We start from the raw sequence: 10534 nt of genomic DNA, 5'->3' as shown, positions 1-10534 counted from the left end.
CTTAGTAAGTCTCAAGGAATATAATCAACTCTAATTACAGCAATACATTCACATAGCCAAATGCATCATTTCATTTGTACACATTCCTACTTCACACTTCATCATTATATAATTTCACAAAGTATCAATCAATTCAATAACTGAAATTCATTAGTCGATTGAGCGAATGTTGCTCAAACATGTCGACTTTCCAATGCACATATAACGTACCTTATCCTTTGGGCTTTTCGAGTGTGCTAATTGAATTCATTACAGCAACCAACACTCACCTCCAGCCCAAGATTCTTCGAATATAACCGGATATAATCACGTGCACAAATGCCTTGGTCTTAGCCGGATAAAATGTCTCGCACGAATGCCTTGGTCTTAGCCGGATGTAGCCACTAGCGCAATTGCCTTCGGGTCTTAACCCGGATATAATTTCCAGCATAATTGTCTTCGGGATTTAGCCCGGATATCATTCAATTTCCCATGAACACATACATCAATTATCATTGGACATACATAATTCATTTTCGTTACTAAGGCTCAAACGCAATTATAGTCACAAGCATATTTGCCTTCGGGACTTAGCCCGGGTAGAATTCAAATACTCATGCATACACAATCAATAATCAATACACATCCATACTTTATTTCACACAATTCAAGTACGGTCACTTCTTGAGGACTTACCTCGGATGTTGTCGAACGGCTTTTTCGGCTATTCGATCACCTTTTCCTTCCCCTTGTCCAATTGTGGCCCTCTTAGCTCTTGAGCTAATTCAAACAAATTCAATTTATTAAAACCTCATTGTGCTTGCTTATGGCCGAATATGACAAGGATTTTAAATGGTCATATGGCCACTCTTTAGCTTGAATACACAATGGTCATGCACATTTTATACTACATCAAGCAATTCAATACAATTTATTTGAGCATCAAGGAAATGCTAAGGCCTTCAATAGGCTACCCAAGGCGAATATTCATGTACATGTTGAGGTCAAATTTGCACTTAATACCTCACAAAAACAGCATGCAATTTACTAATTAATGCTTTGCACATTGTGGCCCAAAACTTATAATATAGCATCAAGCACTTATATGTGTGCTAGGCGAATTGTGCTTGCAATTTCACAAGCATTCTTCCACATTTTCTTCTTTAAACCAATATATTCATCACTTAGTTCATAACCAAACATAATGTGCAATCATATATATGCATATATGAGCATGGCGAATTTTCAAGGTGTCCATAGCCATCCAAAACACAAATTTTAACTAACATGCAAGAAGCATGAATCATGCTCAAGAATGCATCATGGCGAATATGACAATCATGCTCCTTTTCAACTTCAATCATGATAAAACAAAGAGAAAACTCAAAGTCTTACTCAAGAGTAGGCAATCCATCTTTGCATGCATCATCATCAAGCTTCACACTTAGCATGCAATGGCTTTATCACTATAACAACTTTGGCCAAATACCATTTCCATGGCATAACAAAGATTTGAGCCATGGCTAACATGCACATCAAGTTAGCAACCAAAACATGCATGAAACTCCCAACACAACCTCATACATACCTTAATCTTGATGCAAATTTAGCCAAATCACCTTCTAGATCTCTTCTAAACAAAGGAAATGAAGCAAAAATTCCTTCTTCCTCTTAGTATTTTCGGCCAAAAAGGGAGAGAGCAAGCATGAACAAATTTTTTTGTTTTTCTCTTCTTGGTTGCACGGCAATGGGGTATGCTACTCTCTCACACACATTTTTTTTTCATTCTTTTCTTACCCATGCTTATTTGTTTACTATTTCTCCCTAATGCCCAACAAAACATGTTTCATGACATGTTTAACCCATATCTCTTTGTCATGGCCGGCCATTACTTGTAAAAAGGGGGAATTTGACATGCAAGTCCATTATTTTGCATGCATGCTTTAATTAGTCATCACCCCTTTCCCTATCGTATTTTCAAAGTTCACTACTAAGTCCTTTCTAGTGGAATTCACCTTTATAACACTAAATCAATCATCAAAAAAATGTCATACATGAATACACACATATTATAGGCATCGAAATAAATTTTAAATTATTGTTATGCCTCGGTTTTGTGGTCCCGAAACCACATTCCGGCTAGGGTCTATTTTGGGCTGTCACAACCGGATCGTCGAACCTAAAGGAACTAAAAGTACTAGTAATGACTGTCTTTTTATTATCTAGCCTAAGAATAAAGAGGTTTTGTTTTAACTAACTAATTATCTAAACTAAGAACTCACAGAGAATAGAATTGGGGAATTGCTTTTGGGAAAATCGATTGAATTAAGACAATACTTAAGGTAAAAATCCAACTAGACTTTACTTGTTATTCTGGCTCTGGATCGGACGATTTGTCCATTCAACTTGTTCCGTAGAGATCCTTAAGTTATGTTATTATCCCTATTCAAGACTAACAACGTCTAATCCCTAGATTGAATAATTGAGACCTTTCTCTAATTAACACCCTAGGGTTGCATTAACTCGATATATAGATCCCCTTATTAGGTTTCACCCTAATCCGGCAAAATCTTGTCACCCTATCTCTAGGCGCGCAATCAACTCTGCTTAATTATGAAAAATGTACTCCTAGACAGGGTCTATTCCTCCTCTGAATAAGAGCTTATCTTGAATCAGTATCCTGGGATATCAAAACAAGAATTAAGAACACATAATTAAGAATAAGTTAAATATTTATCATACAATTCAGAAAATAATAACAAGATTCGTCTTAGGTTTCATTCCCCTTAGGTATTTAGGGGTTTTAGTTCATAACTAAATAAGAAAACATCTCATAATAATAAAGAATACAAAACATAAAGAAAACCCAAAACGCTTGAAGGGAAATTGAGGGGAGATCTTCAGTCTTGATAATGAATCCGGCTTCTGAGATGGATCAATCGGTTTCTTTCGAGTAATTCCTTCCTTCCTCCCTGTGTGCCTCCTTTTCTTCCTCCTCTAGGGTGTATTTATAGGCTTTGGAATGCCTAAAAGCCCTCAAAATTAGCCTTTTTCGAATTGGACTCAACTTGGGCTCGGCAGGGACATGCCCGTGTGCGATTACTTCAGGCTATGCTCGAGCCTGCCAAATTGACATGGCCGTGTGGTCTGCCCGTGTGAGAAGGTCCAGGCCGTGTTGATTTCGTACTTTGGCCCATTTTCTTTATTTTTGGCCCGTTTCTCGTTCCTTTCACTCTCTTATGCTCTCGTAAGTATAAAACATGAAATTAAAGCATTAGGAGCATCGAATTCACCAATTCTAATGGAAATCATCCATAAAATGGGTTAAAATGGGGTAAAAATATGTATAAATTACGATTTATCAAATACCCCCACACTTAAGTATTTGCTCGTCCTTAAGCAAAATTCTCAACTCATAATCAAAATAAATTCTTCTCAATTTACGATTTCTATTAATAATATCTCAAAATAATCCATAGGTAATCATACATTGAGAATTCAACTAAAAGAACATAAAAGTTTCAAACATTCCAAGTTGAGTATTTAATCATGCAAACATAGGTGTCTTCCCTCGTTTAAGTAATTACTTTTGATTCAAAGTATCACAGAGTTTCACATCCTCACTAAAGATTCACTCAAATCACTCGAGGTGTTTAAGGACAATAATTGAAGCACTCAATAGTCAATAATGAAAAATTATTACCATAAGCTTGCATGAAAATCAAATCTCCACCACTATAAATTGAGATGATACATCAATCAAAAGGTCTTTAGAGGGTTGTAATGAGGCTTGGTTAGGGGTGTGGTCACAGGCTGAAAGCAAAAGTTAGAATCGAGATTGAATTAAAAAATCACTTAACTAGAAAAAGATTTAATCATCACTTACATACAACATAATTCCTTTTCTAACTATGGAATTTGAATACTGAAGCTTACAAACAAAAGATTACTACTACTAATATGTATACATTTTTTTTAAGAACAAGTTAAATTACAAAATAGAATAAAACATAGTTAAGTAACTATTTCAATTCAAATCTCGACAAAAATAGGGATCAAATTAATTTAGAGGATTTCAACAATAATGGGTTAAGGGTTAATATTAAGGGTAATATAAGAAATGGTTTGTTAGGCTCAAGGGGTTTACTAAGGGTTAATCGTGGAGGTAGGCTTTTCATGGTATGAGTGGGTTAATCCTAAGTGTCTTAATCATTTTGACATATCAAATCAAATGGTGTGGTCTTGACATGCATAATCAAGCAAGTTCTAGAATAACAGTTCAATACTGATGCACTCAAAGCAATAATAAAAGTGAGCATGAAAGAATTAATAAATGCTCAAAAGGCTCAAAAATCTCACAAAAATTATGGCTTTTTGATGTTTAAAACTTGTGAATTCCAACTCAAGGTAATACCTAAAATTTGGGGAAACAACCTAAGATTTTAAATTCTTAAAAATCAACTTATCATGCTTGATTTTCTAATGTCCTAAAGTTTAAACAATCAATGCATAAATGCCAGTGTTTTAATTCAAGATATATCAATCAAAATCATAAATCAATCAAATTTTATCCTAAATATGATATGATAGCTTTTCAAGAGAACAAGACAGTTATTCAGGGATTTTTCTGATAATGAAATAAATACCCCCCACACTTGAGATGTACATTGCCCTCAATGTACAAAGATAAATAGGAAAAGATAAATTTGTAATCATAAGATAGGGGGAGAAGTGAAACTTCCTGTATGATGAATTCCTCGAACTGGAGTTTTGGAGAGTAATCTGTGCGGGAGTGGAGGAGGATACTCCGGCGGTGGTAGAGGTTCATTAGTCCATAAGTCCTGCACCAAAAGACTATTATATCTAGTGGTAGCTATGGTTGTGGTCGATCAGGACATGACAGTCGTGGAGAACCTTTCCCGGTGGAGTTTTTAGTTTCTATGCCATGATGAGCTTAGGAGCTTTATATAACTGTGATAAAATCATGAACTTTTTAGGGGATATTAGGAAGAATAATTACTCATAAAGAAATAACCAAAATTGATAATTAAAAAATAAAATTCTAAAATCTAATAAAAAGTAAAAAGTAGTTTTAATAAAAATTAAAAACATAAAATAATAAATAAATGTTTTTAAACATCTTCATCGCTGGATGGTTCGCAATGTGGGACTGGCGATGAGATGTGGAGGTGTTGACAAATTTGCTGTAGAGTAGCATCAATGTTGTCAAATCGTTGAAAACACTGTTGCTCGAATCGAGTGAGGCACTCAGAGATGTTAGCATATGAAGCCACCGCATGAACTGGACGAGAGGGTGGTGGTGGCTGAGTCGATGGGTCATCGTGCTGTGGAGGGACATCATCAGGAATGTCCTTTGGAGCCTCCTCCTCGGTAGATTGGGCGAGATAATATTGGAGAGGGTAGGTTCCTCGGTGCCTCTCGATCATCCTCATGCTAAGCATGCTCGAGATGCCTTGTGGAGACATCTGGCCGATGAGGGTAAGGGATGATTCTTGGGCCGCGGTGTTGAGGAGTCCGAAATGTCGAGCCAAACGAGTAAAGTAGGGGCCAATGGAGATGACCTCCTTCCGATGCCGCTCCATCTGGTGCTGAATCATGAGGGCGATGAAATAGGCAAGGTCGATGACATGCCTGTGCGACATACACCATAAAAAGTATGCGTCGTGAGTGTTGACTACGCCAGTGCTCTCTCGTCGTCCTGTAATTGTGTAAGCCAAAATGGCGTGTAGGTACCTTAGAGATGGAGGGAGAGACGATGCCTTGGAGCGGCTAGGATTGTAGGTGGCCCCACCTGGTACTAGTGTGTCCCATCACCGTAAAGGAGAACGATGGATGTAGCTGTTGAGAGCATGTAAGTCATTCTCCTCCTTGAATTCCTCTGTATATAAACCCAGCGCCATACTGAATTCTGGGATGTTGAGCTGGCGGACTAACCCGCCTAGGCAAAATTGGACCGTGTCGGGATCATCGTAGCTCGTCATTACGGTCTGAAGATGGAACGTCAAGCGTAGGTCCATCGTGATCTCGAGGTATGTTGGCTCGATGATCCCAAAGAAGAGCTTACAAGGGTCGGTGGTTAGGAGGGCCCGAATCACTTCAGCAACTGAACTTATTCTACCGTAGCCCAGTCGATGCAGTGGCCCGTAATTAAAGGTCAGGCCTGGAGTATTTGGAATAGTTCTTCTTGGGGCCTGATGGGGAACCTCAGAAAAATGTGACAAACTTCCACGGTAAGACCCGAGAAAGATGACGCTCCTTTTCTTTTCTTTGAAGCAGGGACAACGGCCTTTTTACCACGTGAAGATAACATGGTACCTGCGATTAGAATCATCAAGTCATCTTGATGAGTGGTTAAAGTAAAACGAAGACAAATTTTAAATAAAAATAATAATTTCAGGCCACAACTACTAAAACTAACTAAAACAATAAGTTCAATGACATACTTTTGTGGCACTAGCATGGTGATATGAGTAAAAATGGTAAAGAATTTAATGGAAATATAAAGAGCATAGAGTTAGCACATGGCATGGGTTGTAATGGTAAATGACAAGAAGAAATTGAAAATTATGAATATTGATTTAGAAAAAGTGAATAAGGCATGAAGAGTTTCATAAAAATATGTCATGTGGAAAGAATGATAACTAATGTAAAAGAAATGAAACTTGAATGATAGCATAGTGTGAGATACATGAAGATTATAGCATTAAAAATGAGTAGAGTTAAAGGGAAAAGAGTGAACAAACGCCAAAGAATGGAAGAATAACCGTCAGGAATAAAGTTGGAAGTGGCGCACGGGCGTGGCAAGAAGGCCGTGTGGACTTGCAGCGGCTAGGATTAGGGTTTTTGAGTGGGGAAGACAATGAATAGTGCAGGGTATTTATAGATTTTGGGGTACACGGCCAGGTAACATGCCCGTGTTCACCAATTTCAGCCCGTGTGATTCGCGAATTTTGAATTTGGGCGCGTCTGACATTTAGTACACGCCCATGTTCCTTGGGCGTGTGGGTGCACACGGCCGTGTCGCACGGTCCTGTCTGATGTTGTTCGCTTCTCCCACGCCCATGTATGTAGACCCATGCTCGTCTCAATTTAACAGGTTTGACCATGGGTTCTAGACTTGGGTGTGTCGCGCGTCCGTGCTATTTTAATAGGTTCACCCATGGTTCTTCCATACGGGCGTGTCGTACACCCGTGTTGTTTTAGTAGGTTCGACCACGACCATGTCGTACGGTCGTGATACTTTATAGTAGCCTATGTTTGGGAAAATCGTTGCCCTATTTTCACACGGCCTAAGCACGCCCATGCTCTTGGCTATGTCTCTGTAGAAAACCTGTATTCAAGAGCTCCGTTAGTAAGTTAGGTGTTGAAGACTAAATTTTAAAGAAGTTATTACAGTTAGTGCTTGGGTTGCCTCCCGAGAAGCGCTTATTTATAGTCTAAGCTCGACTTACCTCTCCGTTGAATGATCATGGTGGTTTGAGGAGTTTATACTCCTCATTCCTGCTATCAATCTCATCAAAATAAGGTTTTAAACAAGTCTTGTTTACCTTAAAAGTGTCGAACTTGGGATGACTCACCTCGACTGTATCAAATGGGAAAATGCTGAGTGCCGTAAGAGGGATTTCTTCATTCAGTGTGGTAGTGACAATGTGAGGATCTGCGGCATCTAATAAGACTCTATCTCCAGCCTTAAGTTGATTTGGAAAGGTATTGGGCTCGTCCTGGCGTAGTTTTGGTTTATCGTGTGTTTTCGATTTATGCGTCCGCTATTCATCTAGCTCCTCGATTTTTAACCTACGATCTTTATGAACAGGTCCTCTACTATTGCTTGAGAATGACTCATGTGCTTTCTTTAGACTCATTTCCTACAAAGTAGGTTGTACCATATTGTCAGTTTTAGTAGCATGGGTGAAACGATCACCTTCAATTTCCGATGTGTTGCCAGAATTGCGTGCTTGAAGAGTGATTGTTTTGTCTCCCACACGGAGTGTAAGTTCACCTATGCCAACATCAATAATCGTTTTAGCAGTTGCTAAAAAGGGCCTTCCTAAGATCAAAGGAGTATTGCTATCCTCTTCTATGTTTAGAACAACGAAGTCAACAGGAACTATAAATTAATCTATTTTAACTAGTACATCTTCAATAATACCCCTAGGAAATCTTATAGTTTTATCTGCCAATTGAATGCTCATCCTAGTTTGCTTAGGTTTCCCAAGACCTAGTTGCTTAAACATTTTGTAAGGCATGACGTTGATACTAGCCCCTAAATCAGCTAATGCATTATTAACATCTAAACTACCAATTAAGCAAGGAATCATAAAACTCCTTGGATCTTTTAGTTAGTTGGGTAGTTTATTCTGGAGAATAGCTGAGCAAACTGCAGTTAGCTTCACATGCGACGCTTCATCCAACTTTCACTTATTTGTTAAAAGCTCATTTAAAAATTTCATTACGTTTTGCATCTGCAATAGGGCTTCAATAAACGGTAAGTTAATATGTAATTTTTTTAAGAGTTTAAGGAATTTATCAAATTGTTCATCTGAGCAGCCTTTCCTTGTCGCGTTGGGGTACGGCACACGAGGTTTATATTCGACATTCACTGATTTGTTTTTATTATGATCTACCTCACCTTGACCATTGCTTACCATAGTATTTTGCCTCGGTTCTGGCTCAGGCTTAACGGCTCCTTCGTCATCTTGAATATTAATTGCATTGAGCTGTTCCCTTGGGTTGGGTTCAGTATTACTTGGCCAGCTACCTTGTGGTCATTCGGAGATTAGTTTAGAAAGTTGACCTATCTGAGTTTTGAGCCCTCTGATCGATGCTTTTTTATTTTTAAGTGCTGTCTCGGTGTTCTGGAAATGGGTTTCTGATACTGAGATAAATTTAGATAGTATCTCTTCAAGGTTCGGTTTCTTCTCTTGTTGGTAGGGTGGTTGTTGGTAGATTGGAGGTGGTCTCTGATTTCCTTGACCTTCCCATGAGAAATTTGGGTGGTTCCTCCAACCTGCATTATAAGTGTTACTATATGGATTGTTTTGAGATCGAGAATTATTACCCATGTAATTTAACTGCTCGTTATCCATGTTGTGGCCATAAAGTTGGTATTCTGAATGGCTTGTTCCACCTCCACTCGCTTCGCACTGCATTACTGGGTAAACCTGTGAAGAACTAAGAAAACCATCAATCTTTTCATTTAGAAGTTCTACCTTGTTTGACAGCATAGTAACCAAATCGACTTTATAAACACCTACTGTTTTAGTTGGCTTAGTCCTCATGACTTGCGACTGATAGTTATTCAGTGACATCTCCTCTATAAACTCATAAGCATCTTCAGGTGTTTTATTGTTGATGGTTCCGCTAGCAGCTACGTCAACCATTTGCCGAGTCGAAAGATTCAAGCCATTGTGGAACGTTTGAACCTGTAGCCAAAGCGGTAACCCATGGTGAGGGCACCTTCTCAATAAGTCCTTGTATCTCTCCCATGCATCGTAAAGAGTTTCTAAATCCATCTGCACAAACAAAGAGATATCATTATGTAATTTGGCCGTTTTAGATGACGGGAAATATTTTAATAGAAATTTTTCAATCATTTGTTCCTAAGTAGTGATTGACCCTCGTGGTAACGATTTCAACCACTGCTTAGTTTTTTTCCTCGGCGAAAAGGGAAACAATCGAAGACGTATGGAATCATCAGAAACGTCATTGATTTTAAATGTACCGCATAGTTTAAAAGGTTGCTAAGTGAGCGTTAGGATCTTCATCCTGCAAACCATCAAACTGAACAAACTGTTGTATCATTTGAATTGTGTTAGGTTTCAGTTCAAAAATATTTGCAGCTATAGCAGGTCTAACTATGCTTGATTCAGTTTCTGTTAAAGAAGGTTTAGCATAATCATACATAGTGCGTGGAGCAGGATTTTGATTAACTGCAATTACAGGAGGTAGCTGATTGTCTTGGTTTTCAGCCATCTATTCGGTTGGGGGTTGAGTATCGTCCTCTTGCTCGTTCTCCATGTATCTTAAGCTTCGCCTTATTTCTCTTTGGTTTTTACGAATTGTGCGATCGATTTCTTCGTCAAAAAGTAGTGGTCCTGACGGGTTTTTTTTAGTCATAAACTATAAAAGCCTGCCAAGAGAAAGAAAAAGTAAATTAATATATAATAATAAAAAAATTAAATTAAATTGCAAGAAAAATAAATGGCTAAAGTAATAAAAATTGAGCATTCCTAATATCTTAGTTCCCCGGCAACGGCGCCAAAAACTTGATCGCATGATTTCGTGATAGGTTTTAAATATTTATAATTAATCATTTTTGAAACTAACTATTATCACGATATAGGCAAGTGTACCTATCAAACAGCAGTATAGTTTTAGCAAGACCGGAATGTCGAACCCAAAGGAACTAAAAGTACTAGTAATGACTGTCTTTTTGTTATCTAGCCTAAGAATAAATAGGTTTTGTTTTAACTAACTAATTATCTGAACTAAGAAATCATACAGAATAGAATTGGGGAATTGCTTTTGGGAAAAT

General features: G+C 38.0%; 1 non-coding gene across 1 annotated transcript; it reads left to right on the top strand.

Annotated features, from left to right (window-relative positions):
* Window positions 1-9438: 9438 nt before the first annotated feature.
* Window positions 9439-9544, top strand: LOC128293371 (small nucleolar RNA R71). Its single transcript, XR_008283555.1, has one exon. It is a non-coding gene; the product is annotated as a small nucleolar RNA R71 (small nucleolar RNA).
* The last annotated feature ends 990 nt before the right edge of the window (window positions 9545-10534 follow it).

The sequence above is a fragment of the Gossypium arboreum genome, chromosome 5 (genome assembly GCF_025698485.1).
Source record: "Gossypium arboreum isolate Shixiya-1 chromosome 5, ASM2569848v2, whole genome shotgun sequence".
In the NCBI taxonomy this organism is placed as follows: domain Eukaryota; kingdom Viridiplantae; phylum Streptophyta; class Magnoliopsida; order Malvales; family Malvaceae; genus Gossypium; species Gossypium arboreum.
The sequence above is the reverse complement of the archived record's forward strand: the minus strand, read 5'-3'. Positions and strand labels throughout refer to the sequence as shown.